Genomic DNA, 19,535 nt, shown 5'->3' on the forward strand with positions numbered 1-19,535 from the left:
CTCTCTCTCTCCCTTCTTCCCAGCATTCAGTTTTTTCTATTCCACCTACCTAAGTGCTGCCCTATCAAAAGGCCAAGGCAGTTTCTTTATTCAACCAATGAAAGCAACACATAGACAGAAGAACCTCCTACACCAGTAGACTAGGCTGGCCTCAAATTTACAGAGATCTGCCTGCCTCTGCCTCCCGAGTGCTGGGATTAAAGACACGTGCCACCATCATCTGGCTAGATTCATTTATTTTATTTTATGTGTATGAGTGTATTTTACCCGCCTACAGAGTCTAAGTATGCAGCCCAGGTGAGCCTTGAATTTGAAGGTCTCCTTTGTAAATATCCTAAATGCTGGGATTATGGGTGTGTCCCACCATATCAGGGTGGGCTCCATTTTAGTCACTTTTGTATGGCTGCGATTAGGCACTAGGACCAAGACAACTTATAGAAGAGTTTATCTAGGGCTTACAGTTTCAGAGGATTAGGGTCTCTGACCATCATGGTGTGGGGCATCAACAGCAGATGGGGAGGCATGACCCTGGAGCAGTAGAGGAGAGCTTGCATCTTAATCCCCAAGAACAAGGCAGAGATGTCCCAGCTAATAGGGAATTGTGAGGGCTTTGGAAACCCCAGAGGCAGTGTTGCACCTCCTCCAAGGCCACACCTCCAAACCTTTTCATTCTCATTCACACCACACCCAGGCGGTGGTGGCACACACCTTTAATCCCAGCTTTTGGGAGGTAGAGACAGGCAGATCTCTGCGAGTTCAAGACCAGCCTGGTCTACAGAGTGAATTCCAGGTCAGCCAGAGATACACAGAGAAACCCTGACTCAAAAACACAAAACCAACCAACCAAAAAACAAAGAAGATCCTTGGGGTTTAGTCCTTTGGCCCCACAAAGTCTGCCATCTGAGCGAGACTCAGTTTGGTGTTTGAGGAAACTGAAGTGTCTGAGATGGCCTGCTCCTTGGGACAGATGCAAGACAGGAGTATATCTCCACATAGCTAGCTCCCACCTCCCTGCTCTGTAGTGTCCCAGCTCAATTGGATTTCTCCATGGTGCCAGTCTTCCTAGAAGCTAGCCTGGAATTAGAGCAGTGTTGTTCCTATTGCCTTTTGTTGATGAGGGCAGCTCATGAGGCCAACCAAGACACAAGGAGAACTAGACTACAAGGCTCCGATCACTTTGTATCCCTGTTATTCCTCTGTGTGTGCACTTGAATGTGTGTGTGTGTGTGTGTGTGTGTACATGTGTATGGGTGTGCTTATCTAGGCACACATGGAGGTCAAAGGTTGATAATGAGATATCTCCTTTGTCTTGGAAGTAAAGCGGCATCCTGGAGACTGAGCCTAGGACTTCATACATGCAAGCCAAGTCCCATTGAGCTACATCACGCCCCTAGAGAACATCTCTTGATGTGAGGTGTGGCCTGTGCACAGAACAGAAGGACTTGATCATCTCTGGAAAGTATCTGTGAGAGGCCAGCTCAAGGTTGCCGTGGAATATCCCTTTACACTGTGAGAAGATGTGTCACTGTGATTGGTTTAATGAAGAGTCAAGAGCGAGGCAGGAAGAGTTTAGGTGGACTTCTGGAGACAGAGAGGAAGAAAATGGAGTCACCAGCCTGACATGGAGAAAACAGTCGAGCAGTATGGAGAGAAGAGGTAACGGGTTACGTGACAGAACACGGATTAAAATAAATGGATTAATTTAAGTAAGAGGAGTGAATGGGACAAGCCCAAGCTAAGGCCAAGCTTTCATAATTCTTAATAAGTCTCTGTGTAGTTATTAGGGAGTTGGGGGTACAGAGAAAGACTTTCTACATATGGTGTCCAATGTGAGAGCTTGGATATCCAAGCATAGGGCCTGAGAAAACTAAGAAAGGTTCTAGACAAGAAGCCAGATGTAGCTTCCTAGTCCTGCCATCGCTCAGGCAGACTGGTGTCTGGTGGCACAGAGGCTGCCAGTGCCGTGTACTAAGCTGAGCCATGCATCGGCTAACATAGCAGTTTAAAATTTGTCTCACATAGTCAGAAAACGCTGCAGACACTTAGTAAAGCCAGGTCCAAGCACAGAAAACCTCTAAAAGGCCAGGTGGTGGTGGCGCACGCCTTTAATCCCAGCACTTGGGAGACAGAGGCAGACAGATCTCTGTGAGTTCGAGGCCAGCCTGGTCTACAAGAGGTAGTTCTAGGACAGCTAGGACTGTTATACAGAGAAATCCTTTCCCAAAACACCAAAAAAAAAAAGAAAAAAAGAGAAAAAAGAAAACTTCTAAAAAGGTTAGTACAGTACATTTAAAAATATGCTTAGATGATGAAGGAAGAAAAATATATAGACAATCATAAAAATAGTTTAAAATAATAAAGCAAAGTCTTTAAAAGGAGAGCAAAATAATATTTAAAAAAACACGTAAAGATGGGAAATCTGCAGGGTTTCTGGATCCTGTGTGGTGCTTGATTGACTTTAAATGTTTTAATGCTAATGAACAGAGATTGACAGTCATTGGGAGACATTGGACTGTGGAAGGGACTGCTGAACTGAGCCAGCCTGGATGCTTTAGGGATATCCTGACTTCAATATGGAAGTTAGACAATGTGTTGCATTGGGGGAGAGGTTATGCTTTTGTTTCCATAGGAAACAAAAATCTATGGGTTCCTTCAAAGTTAACTGAGATCAGATTTGACCAGGGGAGACCCCCTGAGGATATTGGCTACAGACACAAGGGGAAAAGCCAAGAAAGGCTACAAGACAGGTGAGGTATAAGCTGATCCCACAACATGGAAACAGCTTGGAGACTGAATGAGGCATGATAAATCTTGTTGGCTAAAGAGTCCTCATGACTTATTATTATATTCCATATTTTCATATGGCACAGATAGAGATTTATATTGCAGTTTGGTTAAACAGTTTAAACAAACTTATGAAGTTGACAGATGCTTCCACCTGCTCAAGCATAAAACAACAACAACAAAAAAACATCTTTACCTGACTTGCACACACCACACATTCCATACTTGTGTTAATGTAGATATATATGCTACCTTTAAAAGTCTGTGTGTGGGGGCTGGAGATGGCTCAGTGGTTAAGAGCATTACCTGCTCTTCCAAAGGTCCTGAGTTCAATTCCCAGCAACCACATGGTGGCTCACAACCATCTGTAATGAGGTCTGGTACCCTCTTCTGGCCTGCAGACAGAATATTGTATACATAATAAATAAATAAATAAATACTTTGTGTGTTTTCAGAGAAAAGAACCAGAGACCAATAAAGACAAGTAGCCCAAGTGATCTACTCTCAGAATGTCTCTATTGCAGTTTTTTCATCCAGAACATCTTCAAAGCTATGAGCTGAGATGGTCCAGCCTCACAGACTTCACCTAAGTCCTGCACTTTCCCATTGTACATAGACTGGACAATAAATGATACAGCTAGCTCTCTCAGGACTTGACCATTATCCCAGTTTTCTCAGGGTTCTCTAAAGACGCTGTTGCTCCAAGACAGTGGGAAGTAATTTTAAGAACGTGGTATCCACATTCTCAAGAGGTGAGGTGGGTGGTTTTTGGTCATTTGGTGGATGTTTGTCACAAGTTGTTATTGGTCATGGTCAGGGAGGAAACTAACCCAAGGAAATTAGATTCAGGGATCTCATTCTGAAAAGAAGGAGTATAGGAATGATAGGATAAAAGGGTAAATTATTGTATCTGAACTAAAAAAGCAACTACCAGTCTCAAATATTTTATATTGGTATGGATTTTTATATACTGATACAAATTTAAGATTATTTTTGATATACTGTATATATGGTTCTACTCTCATTAAAGATACTTGTATAAATACTTGATATAAATTTCAGGTTATTTTGTTACATTGTATATTGTATATATTTCTACTTTTGTTAAAGGTATTTTTGTATATTGATACAAATTTAAGGCTTTTTTGTATTATATTTTTCTATTTCTTGCTTAAGGTATTGTACCTATGCAGCTCATTTAAATATGTAAAGTTCTAATCCTTAAAAGAGATTTAGGATATTAAGAAATAAAGGTTAGTAGTCATCTATATCAATCAAACATAAAGTCGTGTTAGGTGTGTTTTCAAGGTCAGTCAGAGTCATAATTTAAATAGATGGTCTTCAAACACTTCAGAGACCTATAGAATATGGCATTTTAATGTTTTAATAACATAAGACGTTTCTTGACAGTGATATATGTTTGTTCCTGGCAGCATATATTTACTTCAAAAGAGGATGACTGGCATTGAAGAACCTCCATAAGGAGTTTGCTTTCATATGTGACAAAATTAGTCACTGGGCAAAGAAAATACCCTTGCCTTGATGGCTGATAGTATGCTGTCCCAATTGTATAAACAGGACACAAAAGAAGGTGACTGTCAAATTTTGCCAAGACAAGGTAGAACAGTCCTTCAAAATTCCTGCTTTAGAGAAAAGGCTGTTAGATATTTTAGGTCTATAGGCCAAAGATGGATATCCCAATGTTGCAAAGGACTGTACAGGCACTCAGATGTCTCTGTCATTTCTTAGCTTTGGAAGTTACTTACTCTGCACTTCCTGATTACTCAGGTAATATTACGTCCTTCTCTGGTTGAAGATTAGATAGCTATCCTTAGTTAAGATAGAAAGCAAATTAGGTACAAAACTTTGGACTCACAAAGATAGGATAGATAATAGAGTATTTTCTCAGAATATGCCAAATACAAATGGACTGGACATTGTGAATGTAATTCTTACCTGATAATTGTTGTTTGTTTGTTTGTGTTTTGTTTTTCAAGACAGGGTTTCTCTGTGACCTTGGAGCCTCTCCTGGAACTCACTCTGTAGACCAGGCTGGCATTGAACTCACAGAGATCCACCTGTCTTTGCGTCCTAAGTGCTGGGATTAAAGGTGTGTGTCACCACCACCTGGTTCTGATCATTGTTCTTATTGTTTATAGTTTTATTATGTTAGGGTTAAAACCTTCCCTTTTTATTTAAACAAAAAGGGGAAAAGTTTTGGAGTATCCCTTTACACTGTGTGAAGATGTTCTACTGTGATTGGTTTAATAGAAATCTGAATGGCCAATAACTAGACAGGAGGATAAGGTTAGGTGGGACTTCTGGGGACAGAGAGCTCTACAGGAACAGAGAGAACTTGGAGAGGAAAAAAAGTAGGGTCCCCAGTCAGATTCAGAGAAAGCAGCATGGGCAGTCTGGAGAGGTGAGGAAAGAAGCCATACGACAGAATGTGGATGAAAATAAACGGGTTAATTTAAGTTATAAGAGCTCATGCGACAAGCCTAAGCAAAGACTAAGCTTTCATAATTAATAATGTCTCCATGTGGTTGTTTGAGAGCTGGCAGTACAGAAAGTTGCACTAGGCTTCTTTGCAGGATCATTTGCAAGAATGCTGAGTCACTAAAGAGAGGCCCCACTAGGTACCGCCCCCAGACCTTATCTTAGTCTGACTGCTCCTCTCTCTCTGCCACATCCAAGTCCCCAGACCACCAGCTACCAATCTGCTCCACTCACGAGTTGCTGGGACCCCAGTTATCAATTGTGACAGACATAGATCCGAAGAAAGACAAATGGCCCCTGCTTTGCACAAGACCATTGTACTCTCAGGCTAGAGGAAACTGCTTTTCCCTGGAAATAGGGAAGGAGCTGCCCCTACCACCTGGAAACCAGGAGCCTGAGAGACAAAGTCAGGATCCTTATCCCTGACCTCGGGTTACTGTTCATTCCCTACTAAAATGTGGCCTTGGAAATGGAAGACTGGAGAGGAAGTCTTTCCACTGCCCCTTAGATCCTTTATCAGCAAAAGATTCAATAATTGGGATGCCTGGCTGGGCGGTGGTGGTGCAAGTCCTTACTCCTAGCATTCGGGAAGTAGAGGCAGGTGGATCTGTGAATTTGAGGCCAACCTGATCAACAGAGAGAGTTCCAGGACAACCAGGGCTACACAGAGAGACCCTGTCTTGGGAAAAAAGTGTGTGTGTGTGGGGGGGGTGATGCCCACTGAAGGCCAAGGCTATTCTCATTCCAACCATCGGTTGTGAGGTCTTTATTTGCTTCCAAGTTGCTTTTCACAACCCTCAAATCACACCTTGAAGGTATCTTTTGATGTTAAACGTCAGCCTGGGTTCCCTAGGTAGCAGGCCCTGAGCAGAAAGGTGTAGCTGGATTCTTTCTGGAAGCTGCAGTCTGTAGGTAGCAAAAGTCTGCACTTTGGGACTGTTAACTCATTCCGCTGGACGGTTGCTAGGGAAACCAGAGCCTTCCAGGTTTAGTTGTGTCACACTCCAGGGTTGGAGCTGCTTCAGTCCCCATTATCACAGGCTTAATGGAGATCTTGACAACACTCTAACACTTGACTCCCGGGGAGGCTTGAGACGGCTGCGGTGCTCAGCACCAAGGCAGCCAACCCGGACGCTGAGGCCTTGGACTGAGAGGTATCTGTACTTAGTTGGAGCCAAATATGGTATATTTATATTATATAATTATATATATTATTATACATATATTATACAATATTATAGTGTCTATAATCCCGACACTAGGAGGGCTGAAACAGGAGGATTGCTGAGAGTTTGAGGATAGCCTGGGCTCCAGAATAAATTCAGGCCAACTGTTGTGAGAGCCTGTCTCAAACAAACAACAAACAAACAGCATAACAAACAAACCCAGCTCTGCTTTAGTCCAGGGACTGACTGGGCTCTCACTTACAATGTGACAGGAGAGTGGGAGCCAGGGAGATGGCTCAGTGAGTAAAGTGCTTGTTTTGCAAGCATGATGTCATGAGCTCGGATCCTCAGTACCCATGTGAAAAGTTGGACGTGGTGGCATACCTGCAATCCTGCTCTGGGGGGTGTTGGGACAGAGACAGGAAGGCCCCCGGGACTCACCGGCCAGTCAGTCTGGACTAACCATGGAACTCCAGGTTCAGAAAGTACTCTTCTCAAAAACTAACAAAGGCAACTGATGGAAGAAAGAATTTATTGGGGGCTTATAGTTTCAGAGGGTAAGCCTTTGACCATCATGGTGAGGAGGACGGCAGCTGGCAGGCAGGTACGGTGCTGGAGCTCACATCCTGATCTATAGACAGGAGGCAGAGACACTAGAAAGGGCATGGGCTTTGGAAACCTTTCAATGCCCACCCCCAGGGACACGACACACCTCCTCCAGATTCTTAAGGGGCCCCTACAACGTGACAGTGAAAATCAAAGGACCCGAGGAGTGCAGTGGTGCATCTCTTTAACCCCAGCACTGGAGAGGTGCAGGCAGAGGCAGACACAAGTGAATTTCTGTGAATCTGAAGTCTACATAGAGATACAGAAAGTTCTAGAGCATAGAGAGACCTTGTCTCAAAAAAAAAAAAAAGAAAGAAAGAAAGAAAGAAAGAGAAAAAAGAAAGAGAAGAAAGAAAAAGAAACCAAACAGTCCATTAAAAAATGGGCAAAGGAGCCAGGTGGTGGTGGCGCACACCTTTAATCCCAGCACTTGTGAGGCAGAGACAGATGGATCTCCATGAGTTTGAGGTCAACCTGGTCTACACAGAGAGTTCCAGGACAGCCAGGGCTATATGGAGACACCCTGTCTTGGGGGGGGGATGGGCAAAGGAGTTCAGTAGTTATTTCTCCAAAGAAGATATTCAAATGGCCAACCAGGAAACACACACAAAGATACCCAGATTATGTGACTATGCAACTAAAATCACAAGGCAGAGGAAGGGAGGAATAAATACAAGGAGGCATGTTTGCAGGAACGTAAGAATGACGCAGCAGCCGTGGAGAGCAATCTGGCTTTCCTCAGAAAGGTATACATAGAAGCCAGCAAGATGGCTCAGTGGATAGAGAGCTTGCCCTGCAGACCTCACCCTGCACACCTGACAACCTGGGTTTGACTCCCCAGAAACAGACTTCTGAAGATTGTCCTCTGACCTCCATACAAACGCCACGAACCACCCAGACACACATAAATCATAAAGAAAATAAATTTAGCTGTACGGTGGTGGCGCATGCCTTTAATCCCATCACTCAGGAGGCAGAGGCAGGCGAATCTCTGTTAGTTCGAGGACAGCCTGGTCTACAAGAGCAAGTTTCAGGACAGGCTCCAAAGCTGCAGAGAAGCTGTCTCGAAAAACCAAAAAAAAAAAAAAAAAGAAAGAAAGAAAAAGAAAAAAGAAAAGAAAAGAGATTGGCGGTGCACACCTTTAATCCCAGCTCTCAAGAGGCAGAAGCAGACAAAGCTCCGTGAGTTTGGGGACAGCCCGGTCAACACAGTTCCAGGACAGCACAGAGAAGACTCGGATGGTGCTTGCCCAAGGAAGACCTGCAAATTCAAGAAACATTTGTATTTTTAAAAAATTGAAGGTTGGAAAAAAAAAATTGAAGGTTGGGTGTGGTAGAGCTAGAAAACCTTATTTTGAGTGAGGTAACCCAGACACAGAAAGACAGTTATCACATGTACTCACTCATAAGTGTTTTTTAAACATAAAGTAAAGAAAGCCAGCCTACAAACCACAATCCCAGAGAACTTAGACAACAATGCGGACGCTAAGAGAGACTCACATAGATCTAATCTACATGGGAAGTAGAAAGTAGAAAAAGACAAGATCTCCTGAGTAAATTGGGAGCATGGGGACCTTGGGGAAGGATTGAAGGGGGGAGGGGAGAGGCAGGGAGGGGAGCAGAGAAAAATGTAGAGCTCAATAAATATCAATAAAATAAAATTTAAAAAAAGAAAAAGAGGGGCTGGAGAGATGGCTCAGAGTTTAAGAGCATTGCCTGCTTTTCCCAAGGTCCTGAGTTCAATTCCCAGCAACCACATGGTGGCTCACAACCATCTGTAAGGGGATCTGGTGCCCTCTTCTGGCCTGTGGGCATACACACAGAAAGAACATTGTATACATAATAATAAATAAATATTAAAAAAAAATGAAGGTTGGTTGTGATGACTCGTACTCAGAAGGCAGAGGCAAGTGGATCAAGCGGATCTCTGTGAGTTTGAGGTCAGTCTACACAGCATGTTTCAGACCAGTCAGAGCTCTACAGTCTGGCCATGTCTCAAACAAATGAACAAATAGATAAAATGAAAGGATTTCAGAAACTTAAACACAACATAGCAGCATTCCTCATAGTCACCAGAAGGTGGCGCTATCGTCAAATGTGTTCCTACCAAAAGTCAGGTATTAAAACCATCACCCAGGAGCTCGTATTAAAGATGGGTCAAGGTTAAGAGGCCATCAGGTCTCCCTGAGGGCTCCCTTCTCTTCAGCTGATTTAAGGATCTTTTGAAAGAGGCTTCTTCTGCTGTATGTTGACACAGTATCCCTCCTCTCTGGAGAATGCAGCAGCAAGGGGTACAGCCCTGATGAGAGAAACAAAGCTTTGGTGAAACGGATTTCTCTTTGCCTATTTGTTTTGTTTTGTTTTGTTTTGTTTGCTTTTAGTTTTTTCGAGACAGGGCTTCTCTGTGTAGCCCTGGCTGCCCTGGAACTCACTCTGTAGACCAGGCTGGGCTCAAACTCAGAGATCCTCCTGTCTCTGCCTCCCAAGAGCTGGGATTAAAGGTGTGCACTATCACCCCCCAGCTAAATTTCTGTTTGTTTGTTTGGTTTTTTTTCCCTCTTACTTTGAGAAATTATAATTGCAAAATCTATTTCAAACACAATTTTCATTATGTTTCCATTAATTAGTAATTATCGGAAAACCTACTTTTTGTTCCAGTTTTATTATGAGATAAATACAAAGTCAATGACATTATCATTAGTGGATGTGATTTATATAATCTGGGCTGAAATTTTTCTTTGTTAAGATGCCTTTTCTGCCAGAAGGAGAAGATAGCACATTATAATTCCAAGGAAATTTTTATAATTAAAAAAAAATCCGATTTCTTTTGGCCTAAATTTGAGTTTCATTTAATACATTTCTGGGTTTTCTTTAATAAACTCCCCAGTCTTACGTGGTTTGTTGTAGCAGCACAAAGTGGACTAAGATAAGCAGAGACAAGTTGAATGCCAGCAGATAAACTAAATACAGTATATTCAGTAATGGAACAGTATTCACCCGTGGCTCGGTGGGTAAGGGCTCTCAATGCCTGCCTGAGTTAAATCAGCCCTACCTGACCCCTGCAGGTTGACCTCTGAACTTAATATACATGCTGTAGCATGCATACATGCTTGAAAACACACACACATGTGCACACATATACACAAGTGAATGTATTAAAATGTTGTTTGCTTGTTGCTTTCATTTGTTTGTTTGTTTGTTTTTAGATGATTTTATTTTTATGTTCATTGGTGTTTTGCCCACACGTATTTCTGTGTAAGGGTGTCAGGTCCTCTGGAACTGGAATTACAGATAGTTGTGAGCTGCCCTGTGGGTGCTGGGAATTGAGCCCCAATATTCTGACAGAGCATTCAGTGCTCTTAACTACTGAGCCATTTCTCCAGTCTGGTTTTTTGGTTTTTTGAGACTAGATTTCTCTGTGTAACAGCTCTGGCTGTTCTGGAACTCACTCTGTAAACCAGGCTGGCCTTGAACTCATGGAGATCCACCTGCCTTTGCCTCCCAAGTACTGGAATTAAAGATATGTGCCACCACTGCCCAGATATTAAAATGTTTTAAGGGGCTGGAGAGAAGGCTCAACAGTAAAGAACATTTACTGATCTTGCAAAGAACCTGAGTTCAATTCTCAGCACCCACATCAGCAACACTGTAACCACCATTACTCATTGTAACTCCAATTCCATGGGTTCCCGCATTCCCACGTATGTCTGCAGACAGCAGGAAAAGTCCTCAACCTTCCATTGTTGAGGTAGGCTCTCCTGTTTTTTTAGCATATTTCAGGCTTGCTGGCCTGAGCTTCCAATCCTTTTTTTTTTTTTCACAGTCAAAATTTTGCTTTAATTCACACGAATGTTAACATCAAGTTTGTCAGGCATATCACATTTATAGACTGGAGATAAATTCTGTAGCTCAGGCGAGCCTTGAATCTGTGGTGTGGTCTGTCTGTCAGTGATTACACACAAGCAAGTACCATTTGTGGTTTACATGGTTCTGGGGAAAGGAGCAGGGTCTTGTACAGCTTAGGCAATTACTTTCTGGCAAGGTTTTCTCTTAAATATAAATATTTATATATTATGTTATATATAATATATAATACATATATGTTATATATATGACATGTATTTACCAGACTGAGAATAGCTAGGTGGAAGTGCTTGCCTAGCAGTGACGAAAGCTGAACCCTTCACACACTAGTTGAACCCCTAAGCACTGGTTGAACCCCTAATACAGACAAAACTTTGTCAAATTGCACACAGTTACAGGAACCCAAAGTTAACCTTCGACAGGTTAGCGCAGAAAGAACCTCAACCAAGGAGTTCCTTGTAATCATTGATCAGTTCTGCAAAAGAAAACATTTTTCTCGTGAGTAAAATTCCAAAGCAGTTTCCCAAGCACTCAGTCTCACTCCCAGATTTCGTGATTTAAGATTGTCTTTTGCATGGTTGGTCTCCTCAGTCACCGTCCACAGGACTCTGGGAAGTCCCAGGACTATGCAGGCACCGACCCATTCTTCTGCCTCCACCTCACACATCCCCGTAGGAGTGCTGGGGTTACAGACGCGCGCCATTGCACCCAGCTTTCCCCCTGGGTCCTGGAGACTGAGCTCAATAGTCACTGTTTTACCCTCTGAGCCGACTCTTCAGCCCCAGAACGAGAGTTGTGCTCCATTTATTTTATGTGTGCAAGTGCTTGAACCTGTCTATGCCCCTCACACGTGTGCCTTGTGCCCAAAGAGGCAAGAGGTCCTCTAATCTCCTGAAGCTGTTTTTACAGGTGGTCATGAGCCACCCAGTGTAGGTGCTGGAAACCAAACCCAGGTCCTCTGGAAGGGCAGTCAGTGTTTTTAACCTCTGAGCCATCTCTCCAGCTCCATGCCAGAGTGACCTTTAAAATACGGATTATTTTCAAAGCTGGAGAGGGGATTAAAAGCACTGGCTGCTCTCCCAGAGAACCTGACTACAGTTCCCAGCATGCACATGGAGGCTTAGCTTCATTTCCAAGGGAACCAACACCCTCTTCTGGCCTCTAGGCCTCCAGGTGGTGCACAGACAAACACACAGGCAAAACATCCATACATATAAATAAATAAGAATTAGCCAGGCAGTGTGGCACATGCCTTTAATCCCAGCACCTGGGAGGCAGAGGCAGGTGGATCTCTGTGAGTTCAGGCCTGCCAGTTCCAGGACAACCAGGACTGTTTAGCAGAGAAGCCCTGTCTTGAATTCCATCAGTCAGCTCAGTGCCCTTCAGTGACCTCCTACAGCTCAGAAAGGCAAACTCTGTGTGTCTTGTGGCCTTTAAAGCCCAGACCTTTGTCTCTTGCCTGCCTCCTGACCTTCCTACCTCAGGCTACCTGCACTGCCCCAAAATGCCCAATCCTTCCAGCCTTGGGCCCTTTGCACTGGCCTGCATTCGGAAATCTCTCCCCCATATCCTCCACGCCCCCCATTATGTAAATCCCCTCCCCTGTGGCGGTCCCCAGTCCCCTCAGGGAAGTCTTTTCTGAGAATTCTTAATTTTTTTGTCTCAGCCCTTTGAGTTATCTGAGACTGTATGTACATGTTTTCTTTGATATCATTCATCTCCTTGCTTGCAGAACAGGAATTCCTTGAGGTTAGCATCTTGGCCATATTCTTAGCTGTACTTCCAGGGCCTAACACTCTGTCTGATACTTAGTAACATGGATTTGTTTTTAATATTTTTAAATTTATTCTGTAACCATTTCGTACACGTATATAAAATATTTTATTGATACACACACACACACACACACACACACACACACACACACACATCTCTTATCCCCCTCCCACACCCACTGGAGTTTTTCTTCCTTCCAAAAAAAAAATCTCTCTTCTGTTTTCATGTCTTCTTTTAAATACATTGTTTCTGAACCGGGGACTCACTGCATAGCTCTGGCTGTTCTGGAACTCCCTAGATAAAGCTTTATAGTTATAACTATGTAGCTCATTTGACCCTCTCGAGTGCTGAGATTAAGAGGTGTGCCGCCATATCCATCTTAAATTCATTTTAGAAAGTTTCAGTGATAAACCAGGCATGATGTCACATGCCTTTAATCTCAGAGTTCCAAACCAGACAGGGCTACATAGGAAGATATTGTCTGTCGCTGGCCCCTGAGTGCTGGGATTAAAGGTGTATGCCCCCATGCCCAGCTCAAAAAAAAAAAGTTTTTTAACTGAAAATGCATTTAAAGAATGTTTTATTTGCATGGTGGTGGTGGTGGTGGTGCAGGGCTTTAATCTCAGCACCGGGACAGGAAGCAGAGGCAGGTGGATCTCTGAATTTGAGGCCAGCCTGTTCTACAGAGTGAGTTCTAGGCAAGCCAGGGCTACACAGAGAAACCCTGTCATGAAAAAACAAAAAAGAAGAAAGAAAAAAAGAAGGAAAAAGAAAGAGAAAGGTTTTTTGTTGTTGTTGTTGAGTTGTGAACTGAGAATTCAAGGTATAGAAGCCAGTTATCTTTGCGTGTGTGTGTGTGTGTGTGTGTGTGTGTGTGTGTGTGCCTGCATGTACACTCTTGGCGCTGAGGATAGCCCAGGGCTTCACATGTCCCTCAATTTACCAGGGTTAGTTTTAAATCTGGAGGGCAAGCAGTAGTGGGGATTAAGCCTGGGGCCGTTTGTGCGCCAGGCAAGGGGCTGAGCTATATCCTCAGTCTGTTTCTCTCCTTATCAGTCGCTCACAGAAGTTCACAGACTTTGGCAGAGGAGCCATCTTTGACCCCTGATCCAAGAGGTCACATGGGACTTAGGTGGGACTCGCGGCGGCTTCACAGAAACCTTTTCTGTACCTTTGGCCCTCCACTGGGACAATATGGAGCAGGGCAAATATCACCAGAGTTCGACTCTGTGGGAGATGGTATCTTTGTCCCTTGCCTGACAAGCTGGCCCAGCTTCTGAATCTTTGCATTTCCCTGTGACTGACTAGAAAGAATTGGTTGGCCCTTGGGGCAGCTCAGGGTATCTCTGAGAGGCAGTTGGGCCAAGTTCTCAGCTGGACAGTAGAGCAGGCAGCCTGGTGAGCCAGATCCTAGAAGGACAGGAGCGCAAGACGCTTCCAGGGAGGACACGCCCTGGGGTGGCTGGGACCACACAGAGAAAGAGGCAACAACCAGACAGACACCAAAATAAATTTTCTTAGACATATATTTAAGACGGGGTGTTCAGGGTGGGGGAGGGGGCAGAGTATGTGCAGGTCAGGGCAACTTGCAGAAACCAGTTCTCTCCTTTCATCCTGGGGCCCAGGGGCTCAGGCTCAGGACATTTGTTCATTCACTAAGCAATCTTTCAAAAGTTCTAGCCACCAGGCGGTGGTGGCACACAACTTTAATCCCAGTACTCTGGAGCAGAGGCAGGCGGACCTCTGTGACTCTGTGAGTTCAAAGCCTGCCTAGTCTGCATTTAAAAAGAGAGAGAGAGGGGGCTGGAGAGATGGCTCAGTGGTTAAGAGCATTGCCTGCTCTTCCAAAGGTAGGTCCTGAGTTCAATTCCCAGCAACCACATGGTGGCTCACAACCATCTGTAATGAGGTCTAGTGCCCTCCTCTGGTCTGCAGACATACACACAGAATACTTTAAACAAAAATACATACATACATAAATAAATAAATAAATAAATATTAAAAAAAAAAGAGAGAGGGAGAGAGAGAGAGAGACAGACAGACACAGAGAGAGAGACAGAGAGACAGAGAGAGAGAAAGGTTAAATGCAGTTCCTGGCTGCAAGTTTTGGGCTCCGCTTTCACAACCTGACCTGAGAGTGGGCAGAGTCAGCTGCTAGACCGCAGGGAAGATCCAGGTGTAGCTTAACAGTCTAAAGTTTGCTAGGACAGTCAAAAGAGGCTAAAAGATATGCAGTAAAAGAGGTCCAGACAAAAAAAGAAAACTCTAAACAGGTTCCAAAGTGTTTTACACATTTATATAGGCTTATTAAATTATATAAGCCTATACATTTATATAGGCTTAAAAAAAGAAGAAAAAATGGGTATAGGCAGTCATAAAAAGAAAGAAGTAGATTAAAGATAATAAAGTGTTTAAAGAGATCATAAAAATAATGGTTAAAAAAAAGCCATGTAAAGATGAAAAACACACAGGGAGTCTGAATCCTGTATAGTATTGTGTTGATTTAAAATTTTTTGATTGCTAAAAAAAAAAAAAGGGCAGCTGTAAGAGACCCAAAATTGAAAGAGGCACTATAAAAATAAACCAGCCAATATGCTTTAAGAATGCCTTAACTTTAAAAAAGTTTAAAAATGTATTTATCAGATGGAAATAAAAAACACTTTCAGAAAGTTTTGCTTTTGTTTCCACAGGAAACAAGAGGCTGTGGATTCGTTGCAGGTTGATTTAGATCTGGTTTGATCAGGGGAGAACTCCTGAAACTTGACAGGTGATATCTATCAACGAAGGTTCTAACTGGTCTTCCCAGGACTTGGTCATTTTCTCAAATTTTCTCAGGAACCTTAAAAATTCAGCAGAAAACAGTCTAGAGAAAACAATGTTCACATTCCCAAGAGTTAGGTTGTAGGAGGGTTTTGGTTATTTTGTGGGTTATAAATGTCTTTTGTGGGGGGGGGGCGGTTCAAGACAGGGTTTCCCTGTGTAACAGTCCTAGCTGTCCTGGAACTAGCTCTTGTAGACCAGGCTGGCCTCGAACTCACAGAGATCCGCCTGCCTCTGCCTCCCAAGTGCTGGAATTAAAGACATGCTCCACCACTCGTCCAAGTCTTCAAATATTTCAAAGACCTATAAAATATGACATTTAAAAGTTTTGTTAAAATTTTTCATGGCAACAAGATATATCTGCTCCTGGCAACACCAATGTACTTCAGAGAAGACATGGGCATTAAAGAAGCTCCTTATGGAGTTTGCTTTCATTGTAGCAAAATTAGCCATTTGGGCAAGAAACTACTCTTGCTTGGACTGCTTGACAATATGTTATACAAATTGGACATGCTGGACTCACAGGAAAGTGACTGTTAAACTTTGCCAAAATAGGATGGAATGGTCCTTCAAGATTCCTGCTTCACAAAAGAAGCTGCCAGACATTCTAAGGGCACAAAGGAAAATGACTGACAATCGGTCAATAATATAGGCAAGACAGTCTTTCACATTTTCTGCTTCATTGAAAAGTCTGCCAGATACTATGGGTCTGTAGACTGAAGATGGATATCCCAATGCTGCACAGGAACTTAGGGTGATTGTCCAGGCCATCAAATGTCTCTGTCATTTATAGAGTTTTTGAAAGTCGTTTGCAATGCACTTTTTGTTATTTAAATAATATTATATCCTTCTGGTGCCTTTGATGGAGTTAAAGACTATATAGTTATAGCTGCAGTTTTCTTAGGTATGATAGAAAGTAAGTTAGGTATAAAATTTTGAATTTACTAAGATAGGATAGATAATGGAGCATTTTCTGTAAATTTACCAGACACAAGTGAATTAAAATTCAGTACATTATGAATATAATCTTTATTTGATAATTGTTCTTATTGTGTAGAGTCTTACTAAGTTAAAACTTTTCTTTTTTGTTTAGAGAGAGAAAAGGGGAAATGTTGGGGAATATTATTTTCAGATGTGTGACTTTTATTTATGCTCTGTGAAGCTGTTACTGTGCCTGTCTAAAACACCTGATGGTTCTAAGAAAGAGATGAACAGCCAATAGCGAGGCAGAAGCAAGGATAGGTGGGGCTGGTGGGCAGAGAGGACAAATAGGAGAAACGAGGCCAGCAAGGAGCAAGAGAACAAGGAGAGGAGGACATCAGGGGTCAGCCACCCAGCTACCCAGTCAGTCACAGAGGAAGAAGACAAATAAAATATACAGAAGTAAAGAAAGAAAAAAGCCCAGAGGGAAAAGGTAGTTGAGATAATTTAAGAAAAGCAGGCAAGAAACAAACCAAGCTAAGGCCGGACATCCACAACAAAGAATAAGCCAGATCTGGGATCTGGGTGGTGGGCCCCTAAGTAAGCCTGAAGAGTAAACATCATACAACAGTGTGGTCCTGGATGGCTTGGGCCATTAAGTAATTCTGATTTTTCCCAGGTTCAGAAGAGAGATGTACTGAGATGGAGTTGAGGCAAAACATCATTTAGTAATGTCCGACCTTGGGCTGGAGAACCTGGGTGGTGGGAGGGGTGTAGGAAATCTAAAAGCAAACCACAGAGCACCAAGAATTCCATACTTTTATACACTTTAGAGGGGAGGGGCTTCTGAGTTTAGCAGATTAAGGAAGGTGCCAAATAGTATATAAGGGGTGACTGATCCCCTCTATAGTTGGAGCATCTATTCTGATACCAAGAACTTGCTGTGTAGCCAAGGCTATTCTCCCACTTATAAGGATCCTCTGACTTCTGGGGGAGTTTCCTCAAATTACACCCAGCCATTGCTGCTAAAGACACAGAGAGGCTGGGCATGGTGGTACTAGCCTTTGGTCCCACCACACAGGAAGAGGAGGAGGAGGCAGGTGGATCTCTGTGATTTAGAGGCCAGCCTGGGCTACAGAGTGAGTTCCAGGTCAGCCAGAGCATAGTGAGACCCAGTCTCAAGACAAAACAAGACACAAAGGAAGACATGATGGGTGAGGTCAAGCTTTGGCAGTGTAGACATTTAGCAAACACAGGCCAGGCCAGGAATCATCAGCCACTATCTCTGTGCAGCCTCCAAGTAGCCGTTAGCAAGTTGACTGGTGTCTGATCTAACTTTTATTTTGTTGTTCTGAGGCAGGGTCCAGTGCTTCCTGGACTCTGTAAGACCAACTACCCTCTCTTCCTGCTTCTTTTTAATGTATGTGCATTGGTGTGAGGGTGTCAGATGCCCTGAAACTGGAGTTACAGACAGTTGTGAGCTGCCATGTGGGTGCTGGGAACTGGAAGAGCAGCCAGTGCTCTTAACCGCTGAGCCATCTCTCCAGCCCCTTTTTGCATCTTCTTACTCAGGGCTCCTCTGTGGGTGTCTCCTCTCTAGATGGACCTCTAACTGTTGGATGGGGTTACTTTTGCCTCACCAAGAGCCTTTCAAGGTCATATTCAGGCTCAGGACATTAAATTTCACATGCAGATTGATAATCCCCGCAAAACTATCTTTCAGGGGCTAGAGATGGCTGAGTAGTTCAGAGCTCTTGTTGCACTTACAAAGGACCTAGGTTTGAGTTCCAGCACGCATGTGGTGGCTCACAACTGTCTGTAACTTCAGGGGAGCCAACATCCTCTTCTGGTCACCAAGGGCATCAAGCAAACATACGGTGCATAGGCATGCATACATGCAAGCAAAATACTCAAACACAGGAAAGACAAAAATGAAAACAAAGACTGGAAAGGTAGCTCAGTGGAAGAATGCTTGCCTAACAGCCATGAAGCCTTGGGTTTGATCCTCAGCACCATATAAACTGAGCATAGTGACTAAGGCCTGTGGTCTCAGTATTTAGAAGATGTAGAGGCAGAAAGCCGGGTCATGGAGGCATAAGCCTTTAATCCCAGCACTCAGGAGGCAGAGGCAGGCAGATCTCTGTGAGTTTGAGGCCAGCCTGGTCTACAGAGCTAGTTCTAGGACAGGCTCCAAAACTACACAGAGGAAACCCTATCTTGAAAAACCAAAAATAAATAAATAAATAAATAATAAAAAAAGATAGAAACAGGGGAATCAGATATCATCTTTTGTTGTTGTTTTGAGATAGGATTTCACTGTTTAGCTCTGGCTGTTCTGGAACTCGCTTTGTAGACCAGGCTAGTGTTGACTCACTGAGATCTGCCTGCCTCTGCTTCCCAAGTGCTGGGATTAAAGGCATGCGCCACCACTACTTGGTTCAGAGGTCATCTATGGCTACAGACAGAGTTTGAGGTAAGTCTGGAATACACAACACATGAGACCCTGACTCAAAACACACACACATATGCACGCGCACGCGCGCGCACACACACACACACACACACACATGTGCACACAGCTATCTTCCTGGCTGGGGAATGTACTAAAGGGGCTGGGAGTCCCCTGAGTATGAGACCTTGGGCCTGGTCCCTAGCTGTGGAGAAATAAACAACCCCTCCCATCCTCATCTCACAATTCTCAGAGATTTTAAGAGCCCATGACCTGGAGCTGGAGAGATGGCTCAGCAGTTAAGAGCACTGTCGTCTAGCAGAGGACTCAGCTTCAGTTCTGACACCCATGAGGTGGCTCACAGATCACTGTAGTTCCAGGGGATCCAACATCCTCTTCTGGACTCCTTGGGAACCAGACACACTCACGATGCATCTGCATACATGTAAGCCACTCATAGACATATAAAATAAATAAAAACTTAAAAACAAAGGAATCTACTAACTAGATGATGTCTCCCCATGAACGTCCCATGTGAATCTAGAGCTTAACATGCCAAAATGCTTTTTGGCTTTGGCACTGAGAGCCACCTTTCTAATCCTCCCTTTGCCACAAGCACCAGCGCACACAGATGGGCATGTCGATCATTA

The sequence above is a fragment of the Myodes glareolus genome, chromosome 3, assembly GCF_982192425.1.
Source record: "Myodes glareolus chromosome 3, mMyoGla1.1, whole genome shotgun sequence".
Classification (NCBI taxonomy): domain Eukaryota; kingdom Metazoa; phylum Chordata; class Mammalia; order Rodentia; family Cricetidae; genus Myodes; species Myodes glareolus.